Genomic DNA, 17618 nt, shown 5'->3' with positions numbered 1-17618 from the left:
CGATCTATCCATATGTTGGCGTTTAAATCTCTTAAATCGACACACATCCTAATAGATCCATCAGTTTTTTTAACCAATACAATAGGCGATAACCACTCCGAACTCTCAATTGGTTCAATCACATCTTGCTTGCAAAGTTTTTCTAATTCAGCTTTCAATGCGTCCTTGGTGCCAATGGGTATATTTCTCACTTTATGTACAACTGGTGTTACGCCTCTTTTGAGAATAATGCGATGCTCAAATCCTTTAAGCAAACCAATCTTGTCATTGAAGACATTTGGAAAAGATTTTGCTAAACTCTCTGCATTGTCACACACATTTTCAGCAATGCAAAGAATGGGTACACTCTCTCCAGGATGAATCTTGATCTTCAATGAAGCTTGCTCCCACCATCCTACTATTGAAAAACCATTCTCCGCCACATACAACCTGCAGTAGGTCTTGCGTCCTTCAAATTTCAGTTTCACCCACACACACCCTATGATATTGATAGGTGTCTTTCCATATCCTGTTGCTCTGGTGTTTGTCACCTGTAAATCTTCCATCTTCTTCTTTAAAACATTGACATATGTCTGCACATCAACCATCGTATATGGGGAACCTGTATCCACCATCACTTGTAAGGTTGTACCATCAATATCCATGGGAACCCAAGATCCTACTCCATCATTTCTTGGTGTGACAGTAAGTATCTGGACTCTATCTTCTTCCATATCTGTTATCGCCACCAAATTACTTGGACCAGCAATTTCCTCCACAGCTCTCACACCCATAGTAGTGGCACCTCTGGTTCTATACAATCGTCCAGCATTCCTACCAAACCTGCCATTATATCTTCCTCTTCCTCTGTTGCTATGACACATCTTTCCAAAATGTCCTGTATGTCCACACCTAAAACACTCTGCCGAGAATGCTGGACACTCTTTTTCCATGCTTTCATGTTTATTCCATCCACAACATGTGCATCTATTACTCTGCTTGAACGCACCTCCTCCATCTTGTCTGTAAACACCAGACGCATCTGACCTGACCATTCTCTTGACCAAGGCAATAAGTTTCTCCTCTTGGTTGTTTTGCTGATCACCAACTATCTCTTGAACTGACTTAATTCCAGAGTACTCCGGTTTACTTTGAATCTCTCTCATACATTTTTCACCCAATTCAATTGACCTGGCTATCTCCACAGTTTTTTCCAACGTAGGGTTCTTTGCCTGCCATAATCGTTGCTGAATACGCGGGTCAGCCACATGCAATACTATCTGATCACGCAGATATTCATCTGTAACTCCTGTAAATGCACATGTGGCCATTAATCCTCTCAAGGCAGCCAAATATGAATCAATACTTTCCTCTTTGCCCTGTTTCCTTGTGAAAAACCTATACCTTTCCAATACAATGTTGGATTTATTACCAAAATGTTTATTCAATTTAGCTACCGCTATATCATACTTCCTTGACCCACTTGAAGCTTCTCCCCATGTTTCTTCATCCTGCTCCAATTCAGGCAATGTTCTGAAAATCCTCAATGCTTCTGTACCAATGCAGTGCAACAGGGTTGCTTCTTTCTGATCATCATTAAATTTTGCCCCTCCAATCGCTTTCAAATATACTTGAAAATTGTCTTGCCACTGCTCCCAAGGACATGTCGGATTCCCAGGAGCCGGTAAAAATTTTATTGGAGCAGTCGTGTTCTGCATGGCTAAAGATTGATGATGATTTGTATGCAATGCTCTGCTCATATGTGGTATGTTCCAGTGGGATCACTGTACACTTCTTATATTATTATTATTTGCACTTCTCAAACGTTTTTTTTTTTTTATAATGTCTCAATGTCTCTCAACTTTATAAGCATCCAGCAAAACCACTCTAAAATCACACCGTCAGTTCCTCCATGTAGCACTTGTGCACCTGTGTTTATCCTTTCCATGTACTTCGTTGCCGTACAAAAACAGCTGTTCGTCGTACGAACTAAGCTTACAGATCCTCCCAAAATGGCGGCAAGTTTCTCACGCACGAAGGTCCTTTCCTCTAAAGCAGAACGAACGACGGTTGAAGCACAATCACGTACCTCGCGCGCAGCCCGCTGCAACTGTTGTCAGGGATTCAATATATATTTGCCTTTTCTTATTTTTTCCTGTGCAACAATGCTCCACACTGTCATGCCGCTCACCGTGCACTTCCGTTAACACAGCGACTCCTCTCCGACAAATCCAACCTTGCACGACACTACCATCCCTATTAGTAGCGTCCGGGGGCTCCCTCCACCTATCCGCGTCCTCGTCGCCAATTGTAGTAAAATATATCATACGTATTTAGTAGATTGATAGCTTCATTTTAATTCAGTATAAATATTTGGAGGAGCCCCCGAGTGGGCCTCTTCAACACAGCCACATCTTCGTGTATGATTCCGTCAACATTCTGGAATCATACACGAAGATGTAACCCTAGCAACACCTAACATTCTCACACATCCAATCAGAAAAGCCTGCCATATACTTTTACATACAATGTTGCAAGCATTATTTCGCTGCCATATGCTCTGTTATGACGAGTATATTACACCACGTGTATAGAAGTAGTCCAGGGTCTGCCTCACCGACAAGAGACCGCCAATGAGGGATTACCATGCGTATTATCTATATGTAGACATATCCCCTAATCCAATCCCATCCCATGACAGGTTTTACAGTTTGCCACATAAGATGACTCCATAGATGACGCATCTAGCATTATATAAACTGAGTATAATTGAAAAGACATTGTGATCTTGCATAAATTGATTTGATTAGTGTTTTTTCACCCTGCTTTACTTCTTTGAGATTAAAGCAGTATTTTACAATCTCCTTTGAGTCTGTCTGGTTATTTGGTCTGAGATATTTTATTGGCAATTCCATCTAGCACACAGGTGATTCAAGGTGCTAGAGCACAGTATCACTTCATGCATATTCTTTTTGGTTCAGCGTCTGCCTAAGCCGTATTGCAGTGTGTCATGGAAAACCTGTTCCAAGAACCGGAAAATACAAGATGTTTTCAAGATAACATACTTGTGTTCACGGGCACTGTCACACAACACGACACATCTCTCACTCGCATTGATACTCACAAGTAGGCAGAACTGACAGTCAAGTGTGAGAAATGCCAGTTTAGAATCCCAGCAGTGACATATCTTGGACATGTTCTGAGTGCCACTGGCATGCGGCCTAAAGGTAGTCTAGTCACGGTATGATTGACACTGAAATGCCTTGGAACAATGAAGCTATTCAGGCCTTCCTTAGGCTAGCAGAATATTATTGCAAGTTTGTCCGGAACGTTGCATCACAATACTCTTCCCCCAGGGGACCTCATACAAAAGTGGGAACTATACGTCTGGTCAACCAAATGCAAGACCACCTTAACCTTATGAAGCAGAACATAGCTCAAGAGCCCATTCTAAGGATGTTTAATCCCCAGGACAATGCTCACGACTGACACAAGCAATGTGGGTCTTGGTGCTGTCTTAACACAGTGTTGAGAAGAGAATAAAGTTGTTGTAGCTTTTGCCTTTTGCAATCTCCACATGGCTGATGTGAATTACTCCACCATTGAGCAGGAAGCCCACACCTGTCTCTGGGCCATTGAACACTTCAAGTTCTTGCTGCTGGGAATACCTTTCACAGTAAAGAATGACCACAAACCGTTGGTGCACGCTCTGTCCATTTGTGGGACATCCTCATCTTCTGTGAGAATAGGTTGCTGGGCCCTGGCCCTTCAGGGGTCAAACTGCCATGTGGTCTGCTCTTCTGGGCCCAAGAAAGTAGTCATGGATTGTTAATCCCAGTTGCCATTGAACTCTTAAGAGTTAGAGAATGAAGATAAGGACACATGGCAGGCGATTGCCCGAATGGCCTTCAACTCCATCATAACAGGGGATTTTGGGAGAGATGAGCCTGCTGCTGATCCTGGGGGGAAAAGTGCAAACATTATACCATTCATGTGTGGCCTGTGAAGTCGGGTGAGGTCGCTGAGCAGTTCAGAACCTTTTGTGAGGAAAGGTAGTGCCAACAAACGGGGCGTGGGCTTTAATCACTGAGGAGGCCTACTGCAGCGATTTGGGGGTGGGCATGCCCAAATGCAGAGTTAATGAATGGGGCCGGCCGCCTCGCATGGGTGGGAAAATGCAGGATAAAGTTAATTTTTGCATAGCAGGTGCTCAAAGCGACACGTCTCATGCAAATTAGAAGCCACCCTTTCGCCCGGTCCCCATACCTGGAGAACAATGGCAGAAGTTGGTCCAAGACATCATCAGATGAACCCGGATCCATGCTATGTCTTTGTTTTGATGGATTACCTCACCAAGTTGCTGGTTGTTGAGTGGGCCAGAATACCTCAGACACCAGTGTGGGGCGTTTGGCTGGATTGAGTGTTCTAGTAGAAAGAGTTCCTTGCTGTCATGCTGACCGACAATAGTTTACAGTTCAAGTTCACGATTTGTTGGCCACAGCAGTTGTGCACCACAAGAACAAAGCGCTGTCCTGCCCTAGGCAAAATGGGCTAGTGGAAAGATTCAATATTGGTCCAACGGATGTTACAGTTGGCTAAGGCTTCATGCACCCATCCCCACACTCTACTCAGACATGTTTAGGGCTTACCACACAATGCCCCATTCCCCCAAGAGGGTTCCCCCGTTTTGTAGCCCTAAAGGCACTTTTGATATACTTGTGTATGGGCGCGATATAAATAAAGTATACTATCATATCTTTGGTTACTGAATGATTGGCTACTTCCAGCCCCGTGCAGGTCAATCAGTGCCAACCATTGAGGCTGAGTGAGTAGTGCCAGGCTAAGAAGAAAAGCCCTTTTAACACCAGAAAGAGAGTGTGTGACACCACCCTGCATATGGAGGATTGGGTCAGAGAAAAGAAAGTTAACTAGCTCCAAGTTGTCGGCAAGCGTGAGAATGTGGTGGATTTTGGGTTCAGAGGTGGAGCTGGAGGATGGGTCCAAGTAGTATTTGAGTTGGGTAGTTAAATGCCATAGCCATCAGAAGGTGTGTGACCCTCTTGATGATCTGAGCCCTGTCAACCTGCCCTTAGTGGGTCCTCAGATGGGGATGCTGATTTTCCCATTGGGCTGTTCACGGAGCGGGATGCCCTTTGGAACCTGATCCCGTACTGTCCCCGAGTCCTCTTCCGGCGTCGTCCAGACAGGGGACCCTGGAAGCTGATGAAGTTACCTGTAATGAGTTGCAACCGCCGGAGTCACATCTCACCACGGGCTACCACTGATTACGGTCTCATTACCTACTCTCCCACTTCAAGGACTTTGTTATGTGTAATGGGAAAGGCATGTGATAGCGAGCTGATTCCCCTCCGGGCCCATGTCCTCCCCGCTGAGTCCTGCGTGCTCAAGGCATAGAGCAGACAGGGAGGGTGCGAGTCTTGAGGATGGGACATTTGGAGGGGGCTTTAGATTATGACTGCTGTGTTTTGCCTCCCTCCATAGGGCCCCCCCTTTTTTATCCAATAGACACTCGCTCATGCCTCGTCATTTCTTTGACATCACTACTCACCTGTAAGACAAACTTTCTATCGCTGTTCAGCTGTAGTAACTATTCCACTTGGTTGTGACGTCACACTAACATTTTTGGGAAACTAATTCAAGATTTGTTGAATGTAGCAGCCACACTCCACTAGTGTTACCTTATATGTTCTTGATTTTAGATTTCACCTGCTGCCTAGAGGATCCCATGTGCTTGGTTCTTCACATGCTAACAGGTTACACTGGACCCATGTGCTACCACATTGTAGCAACTTAAGCCGCAGAGTAACCTTAGCGAGTTTAAAGAATTCTATAACAAGACGAATCCTAAAATATACGAAAGAAATGAGATGCCAACTTTGTAACATGAGCACTTTAAAGAATAGTACGTTGACGTGGAATGCACAGAAGACATTTGCATGACACATGCAGAGAGTTACATTTTGAGATTTGATAAAGATGACCAATAGCTGAATATAGAAATATTGCGCACTGTTAATGTCAATTGCCTTGAAAAAGCTCCGGAAGAGCGAAACATGTTGGCAAGTAAAACATGAGTAGCACAATCAAAGAATACAATAATGGAAAGAAGTCAGAACAACATCGACTTCATTCTATAATAACTGAGTTTGAAAATATTCTTTCTTTACTACATAGTGCAGTGGAACCGGAAACAGTTACTGTATGGTTGCTCTCAAAAGAATAGGCATGCTATATCTTGTCACACCACAATGCCTGCTGCCAGAGCCACCACATTGTGCGAAATGCAGCTACCTGAATACAATATCAGCTGCCACTTAAACAATTAAAGGAAATTGTAGCTCTCAGATTCCTGTATTCTGCGTTAACCTTCTCTGACAATCGATACAGTGATTCATGACGAGGGAACGTTTAGGGCCTCTACGAGTGCGGCAGTAAGGGGTTAATGGCGCCTGTAAGGATGCCGGTGCCGTTAACCCCCTACCGCCGCATTACGAGGTTCCTTAGCTGGTTCCTCTAAGGACGGCTGGTTTTACCAGCCGGCCTTAGCGGGAGCCGTTAAGGGACCAGGGAGCTAATAACGGGCCCGTTATTAACAGGCCCGTTATTAGCTCCCTCCCCATTCCCATTGAGCCCTATGGGGGCTCGAATGGGAATGGGGATGGGTATTTTCAATGGGGACTTACCGGGTCCTGCAAGGTTGGAATGACCCGGTAAATCCCCATTCAAAGAACCCGGACCCGGACACGAGTTTGGAAGCAGCCATAGCGCTAATAGCACCATGGCTACCTCCAAAATCGTAATGACCCCCTGGAAGTGAACAGAAAGTGACTGTTGACTGTGTCACTCTGTTCGTGTGGAGTTTGTTTTTCTAACAGGAGGAAGGAATTCACTGTGACACATCCCGTGTCTTGGACCTCCCCCTGATCTCTTGCTCACTGGCTCCGACTCGTGAAGCCCGCCCGCCCCCCGCCCATCAGGAAGTGATGTGAAATACCCGGCCGGCAGTGCACCAGCGCGCACCAGAAAGTGAACAGAAAGTGACTGTTGACCGTTCACTGGTCGCGGCGCTCGGTGCGCTGCCTGAAACTAGGTTCCCTGTCCTCCAGTGACTCCTGTGACACACCTTCTTCCCCTTTTAGCTAACGGCCAAATAACCCGTCTGACCGCAATGGAATTAAGATCATTTAAAACTCCCCTGATAGAGGGCAATAATTCCCATGTAACAAACTCGGATGGGTCTGTGCCCTCTTGCAAATATGTACAGTCAAAGCTAGCGGGGCATGCAAAAGGAAGACTATCACCCAGTCTGGTTTGCTAACAGAAGGTAAAGTGGCAAAATGACCTCTTTGTTTGAACAAGTTGAAAATGTGCAGACGTCTTCACTTATATCTGCTAAGATTAGTATGTCTGACAACGATGTTGATAGCTGTGTCACAGAAATCATGGAGGATTTAGCAGCTGCCTTTCCATGTCTCAGTAGTAAATTAATCACACACATTTTGATGCCCACAACTATTGAATTTAGGCTGTACTATTGATGTCGAGGAAAACGACTCCCATAGAGTAAAAATGCCAACAGCTGAACTGATGGGAAAAAGCAAAGAAAAAGATAATAAGCTGAGGCAAATTATAGATAGTGGCTCGCTTCTTAACCACAATGTCGTCACGAAAGAAACTGCTACTGTACTGGTTACAAAAGCGCTGCACGAAGAGATAAAGGAAAAATATGAGCAACTTAACCTTGGTGAGAGGTTTGAAATAGACCCAACATCAGGGTTGATTGTTATTGGGAAAGTACATTTAGCAATTAACAACAGCGTAAAAGAAAATCCGACTACTCAACCAATAGCGAATGATTCTAGTGTCCACATACATGACACCTCACAAGATACTAGTTTTGTAAGTATGATACAGAAGAACGTTTTCAGGCACTCGAAAATGGGTTAGTTTCTCTGGTAGAAAAATGGGAATCTATGGACAATAAACTAGCCATTCACTCGCTGCTGTTATATGATATTAGTAAAAGAAACAACCTGAAACTATGTGATGACAGCATGAATACGGATATTAGAAGGAATTTAGAGCAAGAACTGCCCAAATCAAAAACAAATGACCAATGTGAAAACGAAGTAAAACACATAGCAAGTGATTTAGCTAACAAAGACACTGAATATAACATAACGGAGTATGATATTAAGGAAAAAATACTGGATCAAATGCGAGCTGTAAACCTAAACGAATGTTGAAGCAGAAGACGACCAATAAGAAAAAGAGATATGGTCAAGCTGCAATGTACACTACAAATGAAGAAAAAACACCCAAGAATGGGTGTATAGGTGATACCAATATATTGACAGAATTAAAAAAAAATAGCAACTATAGAGATAGAAAAAATACGCAAGTGGTAAGTAGGAATCCCAAAAGTATATCCATGTATAAAGAAACTAACTATGTTGGTACACACGAAGTAGCTATACATGAGTCACTTAGTAAAGAAGTTAGTAGACAAAAAACAAAAAAACAAGTAAAGCTCCCAGATACTGATATAAGAGATTTCCTAACTCAACCTAAGAGTCCAAGAAATAAACAAGCTAAGATAAATAAAAAAAGTGTGAACAACGCAGATTAGATCTTGAAGATGTGCGCATGTTATATGAAAGTGTAACAAACGAAGAGAAAAATAAGGTATGCAGTGGAAAAATAAGTTTAAAAAAGTAGCTAAATGTAATAATAATCTCAAAATACAACAATCAAAAACAAGCGTAAGTGAAAACTTCCCAGACAATACTAACGCAATAGCACCTAATATGGAAGATACAATTAAGGCCTTGCAAGTAGAAAAAATAAATACAACTAAGATGCTAAGATGCTAAAATGTGATTAATCGAAGCCATGTGCTAAAAATATGTGCGTCAATAGTTCAACTGAGGATGATGTCACAGAAGATCTCAAAATTGTTGACCAAGTAGTTAGTGCCACCAAAATTATTACTCATTTATGGTGTCAAGATGAGACAATACATGAATATATTCTTAGTCATAGACACCAGTTTGAACATATTGGATATACATGTAAAGAAATATATATGCCGAAAGAAAAATATGAACAAAAAAATGATGAAAGAAGTAGACATGAATAAGAAAGACTTTTGTAAATCAAAAGAACAGACCAAATTGAAAAATAAGAAATCAGTAAGAGACATGCCTGAGAAACCTATCAAGAGATAGCGGATGGGTATTGGCAGTGGCTTCCCAGAGCCTTTAAAGCACACTTTGAAATAAGCTCCTGATGACCCCGACATTAGACTTTCCTGGAACACCCGAGGTAATTCTCACTACACCGGTGACGAGGGACTACTAGATAATATAAAAACATTTAGAATTATAGCTCTACAGGAAACATGGCTGACGGTTGACTGTGAAATAGATGGATGTAGCAATCACGTTAGCACTGCTACACAAGGACCGCGAGGGTGACCTAAAGGCAGGCTCCTTATCTCCATCAAACAACCTTGGGGTGGAGTCAGACATCCTGAATCTACAAAAATGGTGTTAGCTGGATTGGTTACATGTAAGACACCAGTAATAGATACTTTTGTTCTTATAAACATATACAATCCTCCAGAAGCTAAATGTAGTAAAGAAAACATTGCCACGCTAACTAAAATCCTTGTCGAAGCTGGTAATACTTTACTGTTGATCATCGTAGGCGATCTCAATGTAAGAATAAACTACAAATCTGAGGTGGCCACAGAGGAAAATTTATCTGAACCTGTATCCCAAAACTTTGATAAAAATGCAAAGGAATGGATACAGCTGTTAAATAAATTTGAGCTGACAGTTTTGAATGGAAATACCCCAGGTGACTGGGAGATGAATGTGACACGGATATCTGGAACTAGCATGAGTACAATAGATTATATGATAGTGAACAAAAGCGCACGCTCATGGGTAAATGACATGGCTGTAGGATGTAGAGACGAAAGTGAGCATCTCCCATTATATCTCCTGCTAACCAGTAAGACTTCTCAGAATGATAAATACCCAAAAAATTGAGAGATTGGAGTAAACACAGCAGCAAATAGAATAAAATGGAACCCAAAAAATATAGAGAAAGGTAATGCCATAGCACAACCCCTGTTGGAACAGTTTATTGAGTTAGCTGACACAAGTGAAATGCATGACGCAAATGGTATATTAAGTATGTTCGAACAACTAATAGAGAAGATAAGGCAGCAAACGACAACTAATGAAAGATGGAACATAGAGCATCACAAGAAATTTGATAAAATAATACAATTAAAAAGAAAAACCCTACGGAAAGATATCCGTAATTGTATCAAAGAGAAAGATGCACAAGCTACCAATAAGATACGTAGCTATAAGATTGAATACAGAAGATGGCTGAAATACCATTTAAAGGAAAAAAAGGAAGAAACGTGGAGCTCGTTGGCCCAGGCATCTAATAACAAGAACAGCCAAATGATGTGGGATATCATCAATGATAAAAAAGAAAGGACTATCCTGATTAACTGTGTATTAGAAAATAGATGGATTACCCATGTCACTAATACAATTGGCACCTTAGCGGAAGATGAAATAGATTTTAAACCTGTAAAAACTAAATGGAAAGGTAACTACACAGTGGACACGCTAAGTATTATAATAAGAAAATTACCCAGGCCCTGATAGCACCTACAGTGCGCTATTACATAAATCTCCCGAAAAATGGGCTAAAGTCTTATATATTGTTTTCCAATGGATAGGAGTACATGGGATGATTCCTGATACGTGGAAGAAGAGTATTATACTTCCTATCTATAAAAAAGGAGACCGTAAAGATCCTACTAATTATAGGATGCTAGCAATGCTGGACATCCCAGGAAAAATCTTTGGCAAAGTCTTGCTGAGTGAACTAAACCAGTGGATAACCAGATGTAAGATCCTACTGGAGTATCAATCTGGATTTAGATGCGGGTCATCTACGGCCCATAACATTGCCATTTTAGTTAACGCAGTTGAATGTTCTTGGAAAAATCAAAGGCTGCGGGTGTATGTAGCCTATATAGACTTCTCAGCAGCCTTTGATATGATAGCTCGTAGTAAATTATGGACCAAATTATCGCACTGGAGGATACCTTGCGGGCTACTATATATGATCAAGTTGCTCTACCAAGATACCTCGGTTAGAATACGGTTAGATGCCGAGGGGCACTTATCAGAAAATATTCAGACATCACGAGGTGTAAAACAGGGGTGCACTTTAGCTGCTACCCTGTTTAATTTATATCTCGCAGATTTCCTTAAAAATGTTAGTAAGGGAGGCCACCAGGGGGCGCACAGGCAATGGCAGCCTGAAACCCGCGCTCCGCCAACGGCCAGGTCGAACTGGGGATTGAGCCCCCGAGACCCCCCCTGCTGAGAACGAAGGAGCTGACATGGGCAGTCAACCCCCGGGGCCCCCACCGAGAAAAACAGCGGCATCGATAGCCCCCCGGAAGGCTGAGATCCAGAGCCGCAGCCTCGGCGGCAAAACCGCCTCCGGAGAGTTGGGCGGGGGAGGAGCCGTAGGCCGCCTAATCCAGAGGCCTACTTCCGCGCCGTGACTGGAGCCCCACGCGGGAGGCCAGAAGAGCAGCGAAGCCGTCTCCCGCCGCGGACCGAGTTCAACACCTGCGGGCGTGGCGAAGACCCTCTCCTGCAGCCCCCGATCGGGCGGGGTGAACCGCCGGGGACCCGCGGAGGAGGAATCCCTCCCGCCTTTCCCCAGGCCCGACGACCACCATTACCACAGGCAGATCAGAGCATCGGCTCCCCACCCTGGAGGGAACGAGGCGCCCCCCCCCTCCCTGGAGTGCGCAGAGGACCCCCGAAGACCCCCGCTCTGGGAGTGAGGCCCCCGCCTGAGGCGGGCGGGGCGTGTGCCCACCCGACAGCATTCGCTCGAGCACCCGGGAGGCCCGGGGAGGGGAGAGCGAGTTACCAGTGGACCCGCCAGGTGACTCTGTAGCCCCCGCAGGAGCGAGGCACACTTAACGGTAAGCCGGGCAAACAGATGGGCTGGCAGAGGAAGCTACAAAAATACCGTTACCAAGAATACAGGCCCCGCGCTCTCAGCCCGCCCCACTACAGTGCAATGGCCCAGTCTGAAGCCTCGGCGCCCTCGGCGGAGGCAATGGAAAGGGGCTTTGCCTCCATCCTACAGGAGATAAGAGACATGCACTCCAACTTTGCCCAAAAGTTCGATAAAATGGGCCAAAGAATAGACAAAGCGGAGGATATGCTCCTTCAGGTGGAATCTAGCCAGTCATCCTCAGCGACGCTGGAGGTGGAGATGGACATGAGGCTATCCGCCCTTGAAAGACGGGAGGAGGAGAGGTCGAGACAAATGGATGATTTTGAAAACAGGGAACGGAGAAACAACCTCAGATTCTTTGGGGTCCCTGAGGCAGAGGGGGAGACGGAGCGAGAGGTCACCCGAGTGGTGCGAGACATTATAGCCCTCCTCTTCGAAGATGAGATGACCACTGAACTCATATTTGACTGGGTGCACAGGGCGGGAGGACGGGCGGGTGGACCTCGATCGATTCTGGTCCGGTTCCACTATTATGCCGACAAGACTCGGGTGCTGAAGGCCGCCAGAAAAGCTCAGGAAGTCACATATAATAACTCCCAGGTCTCCATCTTCCAGGACCTCTCCGCTTATACGTTGGCCAAGCGCAGGATGTACCGCCCCCTCACACACCTATTAAAAGAGAAGGGGGTATGATACAGATGGGGCTACCCCTTCTCTCTAAACTTCGAATACCTGGGCCAGAGGACGACGTTGACCACCGAAGAGGATATCAAGGGGGCCATCCAGGACTATGTGACGGACCCGGCCCCTCGGAAGGGGCCAAAGGGACCCGACCTGGGTGGAGCGAAAGGCCAGGTCCCGTCGAGTGAAAGGAGGAAGAAATCTGGCCCAAGGAAATTCAGGAAGATGAACACTCCCTCCCCGACAAAGGAGGGAGAACGGAATGACTCTGAGGGATGAGCGCCGGATATCCCGGGCGAGTTCGGCACGGGAGCTCCGACCATGGGGATGTGAAATGGGGCATGACCACCTGTTGGTCTGGAAACGAGAAACTGCAGTCTAAATAGTGCCCTGAATCCCCAGACAATGCAAGTATGGCTGGGCCGACCGGGGGGACGAAGAGAGGGGGGGGGCTCAAGAAAATAGGTGTTTGTGAAAAGATTGCCTGGCCGCAGAAGGCGGGCTGGTGGTCTGGCCAAAATGCCAGAAATGGCGGAACTATCTGGCTGGACGCTGGGGTGGGGGGAGGGGGAATACGAATCAGTTGGGGTTTGTTTGTTGGGGAAAGGGTCTAGGGGGCAGTTGGGGGAAGGCCCCGAAAGTGTCCAAAAGATGAAACAAGGGGAGAAAGAAGGGAACAATGATGCAATGACAGTGGCTAATAGAGAGGAAAACACAGATCATGGTTGATGGCCGGCCGGCCCTGGGTGTGGGCACCCTCAACGTGTGGGGGCTGAACACCCCCACGAAGAGATCCCTGGTCCATAGGGAGTTTAGGAGGGCGAATCCTGACCTGCTCTTTCTGCAGGAGACACATTGGGCAAAGGGAAAAGAGCCCAGAATCCGAGGGGGAAGAATTGGAGAAGTCTTTCATGCCTCCCACAAGACCAAAAAAAGAGGGGTGGCCATATTGGTGGCAAGGGATACGGTCTTCGAAAAGGAGGCCATCCAGAGAGACCCCGAGGGTCGGTACTTGATGGTGCGGGGTTCCTTGCAGGGGTCCCCCTTGATGCTTGCAGTAGTGTATTGTCCTAACGAAGGCCAGGCCCAATTCTGGGAGGAGGTAGGGGACAAATTGAGACTGTTCATTCAGGGTCCACTGGTGGTGGGGGGAGACTTCAACATGGTCCTAGACCCGACTATTGACAGAAGACGGGTTGGCCCCCAGCACCTCAGACACACAGATGAGGTCATGGCACAACACTTCCAAAGGGTTAACAGAGACCTGGGACTGTCGGATACGATCCCATCTCCCAGGGTAGGGACCCCCTCCTTCTCCTATCACTCAACTATTTATAACTCGTTCTTGGGAATAGACCACATCTTGGTAGACGAGGTCCTCACACCATATGTAGAGGGTATGGGATAGACCCAGTCCCCTGGTCGGACCACGACATAGTCCGAATCACCTTAGCACTGGGTTGGGTGAAGAACGTAGAGGGCGCTGGAGATGCAATTATGCCCTGTTAAGAGATGAGGTACTGGCCCAGGAAATCCTCGACTCCATAACAGAGTTTTTCGAGTTTAACGACAACAGAGAGGTGGCCATGCACACACTTTGGGACGCCTTTAAGGCAACCCTACGGGGAGTCCTCATAAAAATAGGCCCCATGAAGAAGAAGGAGAGGGAAGCCCAGGAGAAAGCCCTGCGGGGTAAAATAGCCTGTCTCCAGCCGGGGGGCTCCCCGGACCAAGCTGTAGAGCAGGACCGTGTGGCTGCACTGGAGGACTACAGGCTTCAACTGAAAGATCTGCTCCTACACAAAACCGAGAGGAGCCTCTTAATGGTGAAACAAAAATACTACGAGAAAGGGGACAAAGCCGATAAAATCCTAACCTGGAAGCTAAGGGAAGTCCAGAGAAGTAGAAGGGTGAAGGAGGTGAGGGATACCCAGGGACATCTCGGCCGTGACTCCTCCCAAATAGGAGAGGCCTTTCGCCAATACTACAGAACCCTCTACTCCTCGGAGTACGAGGGGGATGACTCCCAGATAGAGGATTTCCTAAACTCCATACAAGTCCCATCCCTCTCGCGGGAGATGTCAGAGGGGTTAGAAGGCCCGGTGACAGAGGATGAGATTGATAAGGTGATAGGCGGGATGAAGGTGGGAACCTCCCCTGGGGATGACGGCTTCACTGTCTATTTCTATAAAGGATTTCGCTCCACCCTGGCCCCGTTCTTGGCGAGAGTCTTCAATGCTGTCCTGGTAGACAGCATCCTCCCCGAGTCCATGATGGGGGCCATAATAGCAGTCCTGCCCAAGGAGGGGAGGGACCCCGCGAAATGCTCCTCATACCGCCCCATATCTCTGTTAAACATTGACGTTAACATTCTGTACAATAGACCTTCTCCACTTTGCCCAGAGGGCGGGGCTAAACGCATGTGTCCTCTCCCTGGACTCAGAGAAGGCCTTTGACAGGGTCAAGTGGCGATACATGGGGCTCCTCCTCCAGAGGATGGGCTTCGGGCCCCACATTATGAGCTGGGTAACCGCCCTCTACAGGGCACCCACGGCAAAGGTACAGGTGAATGGGAGCCTGTCCGAACCATTTCCCCTCTCCCGGGGGACAAGGCAGGGCTGCCCTCTCTCCCCCCTGATATACGTCCTCACGATAGAGGCATTGGCAATAGCAATTAGAGCTCATCCGGACATCAAGGGGATCAGAAGGGGGGACGTTGAGTTCAAACTGTCCCTGTTTGCAGACGACATCCTGGCATACCTGGTGGACCCTGGTGCATCACTTCCCCCCTTCCTGCCGCAGGTAGCAGCGTTTGGTCGATTCTCAGGCTTGAAGATAAATGCTGCTAAATCTGTCCTGCTCCCTATGAGGACAATAGACCCGGGGCTCGACCCTCTAGACTGGTTCCATGGGATCAAAGTGGAGAAGGCCGCTGTACGGTACCTGGGTGTACTCCTCACCAGAGACATATCGAAATTGAGCACCGCAAACTATGAACCCATGATGGCAGAGATCAAATCAGACTTGAGGAGATGGGACAAGATGACCCTATCGTAGTATGGCCGAATGACTTCAGTAAAAATGAATATATTACCACGGCTTCTCTACCTTTTCACGGCTCTCCCAACCAACATCTCCGCTCAGACTTTTAGAGAGCTACAAAAGGGGGTCCGAGACTTTGTGTGGCAGGGGAAAACCCCGAGAATAAGAAGGACCACCCTGTCTCTGCCTAGGGAGGAGGGGGGATTTGGGCTCCCAGATTTTTACCACTATTTTTGTGCCGCCCAACTGCGCGTCCTTCTGGAGCATATGAAAGAGGGAATGGGGACGTATTGGACATACCTGAAAGACATGGACGCCCATCCCCTGAAGGTACGAGACCTCTTGTGGGCCCCTCGCGGGTCGATCCCTCAACACTTAAGGTCCCACCCGACCCTGGGAGTCCTCTGGGACATCTGGAGAGAGAGCCCCCGGACTGCTCACCTCACCACTTGGCCGTCTCCGATGACCTCTCTCTGGGGCCACCCCCTTAGATTGGGAAGCAGGGGGTTCTGGCACTCTCAGGAATGGTCAGACAAGGGAATGGAATGGGCGGGGCAGCTGTTCAGAGAAGGGGAATTCCTAACATATGAGGACCTGAGGGACGCTCTCGGAAGAGATTCCCTGTCCATCTTCAAATACCTCCGCCTGAAGGGCATCCTCTGCAACCCGTCATGGGGCCCGAACTTGAGGAGACAGCTGACCCCCTTCGAAAAACTCCTCGATCTGGCAACCTCAAGGAAAGGGGAGGTGTCCAACATGTATAAGATCTTAAACATCTACGACCTCCAAGGCAGAAGAAACTTTCGTATGTTTTGGAACAACCTAGCAGGTGAGGAGATCTCCGAGGACACCTGGGCCAGAATCTTCAAGATAGCATTTCATGGAAATTTGTTCACCTCGGACATGGAGCATAACTTTAAGGTGCTACAAGGGTGGCACAGGGATCCCGCGAAGTTGTCGAGGATGTTCACGGGGGGGGATTTCTCTTGGGTTCTTGAATGTGTTTGTTATTTCTAAAAATGCTAATAAAAACTAAAGTTTTTAAAAAAAAATGTTAGTAATACACACATGAATGTCATTAAAACTGGATGAGCTTGAAAAGTTTGCCAATGCTAATAACCTTGTTGTTAACATTGGTAAAACTAAAATCATGAAGTTCGAAATGCATCCGTCTAACAAGAAAAGATATAATGGTGGGTGGACGCTAAACCAACAACTGATTGAAGTGGTCCATGAATATAAATATCCAGGAGTTATCATAAATGATAAACTCACATGGAAAAAACACTTGTTTGAAACTAAAAGAAAATGTATGATTGCAACCATGACGCTAAGCAAGTTCATTAGTAATCAGGGTACTTATTCAGTTGCAACAGTTGTTAAATTAGATTCAGCTAAAATTGTCTCATGTCTGACCAATGGAGCAGAATTTTGGGGAAACAAATTTGGCAATGACCTTGATAAATTTGAGGCAAAAATGCTGAGGATATTGCTGTGAATGCCAAAAACATTGCCCTATGAATATATTATGCTAGAATGTGATATATCCAGCATAAGAAGTAAAGTGCAGTTATCCTCAGCCATACTTACGTATTAATACGGCTTGCTAATGATACATTCATGGTGTCGAATGATGGAGCAATATGAGGTGATAGACACTAAAACTGATTTTAAAACAATAGATAGATGGAGACTAATCTATCTCAAATTGATAAAAAAAGAGAGTCACTGTTGGTTGTTACATTATGTGGCCCAGATAAAATGTAAATTGAAAATAATAATTTGCGAAACCGATAAAGAACAAAGAACTGGCAACCAAA

The sequence above is a fragment of the Ambystoma mexicanum genome, chromosome 8, assembly GCF_040938575.1.
Source record: "Ambystoma mexicanum isolate Mex_15411 chromosome 8, UKY_AmexF1_1, whole genome shotgun sequence".
Lineage (NCBI taxonomy): Eukaryota > Metazoa > Chordata > Amphibia > Caudata > Ambystomatidae > Ambystoma > Ambystoma mexicanum.
This window is presented reverse-complemented; position numbering follows the sequence as displayed.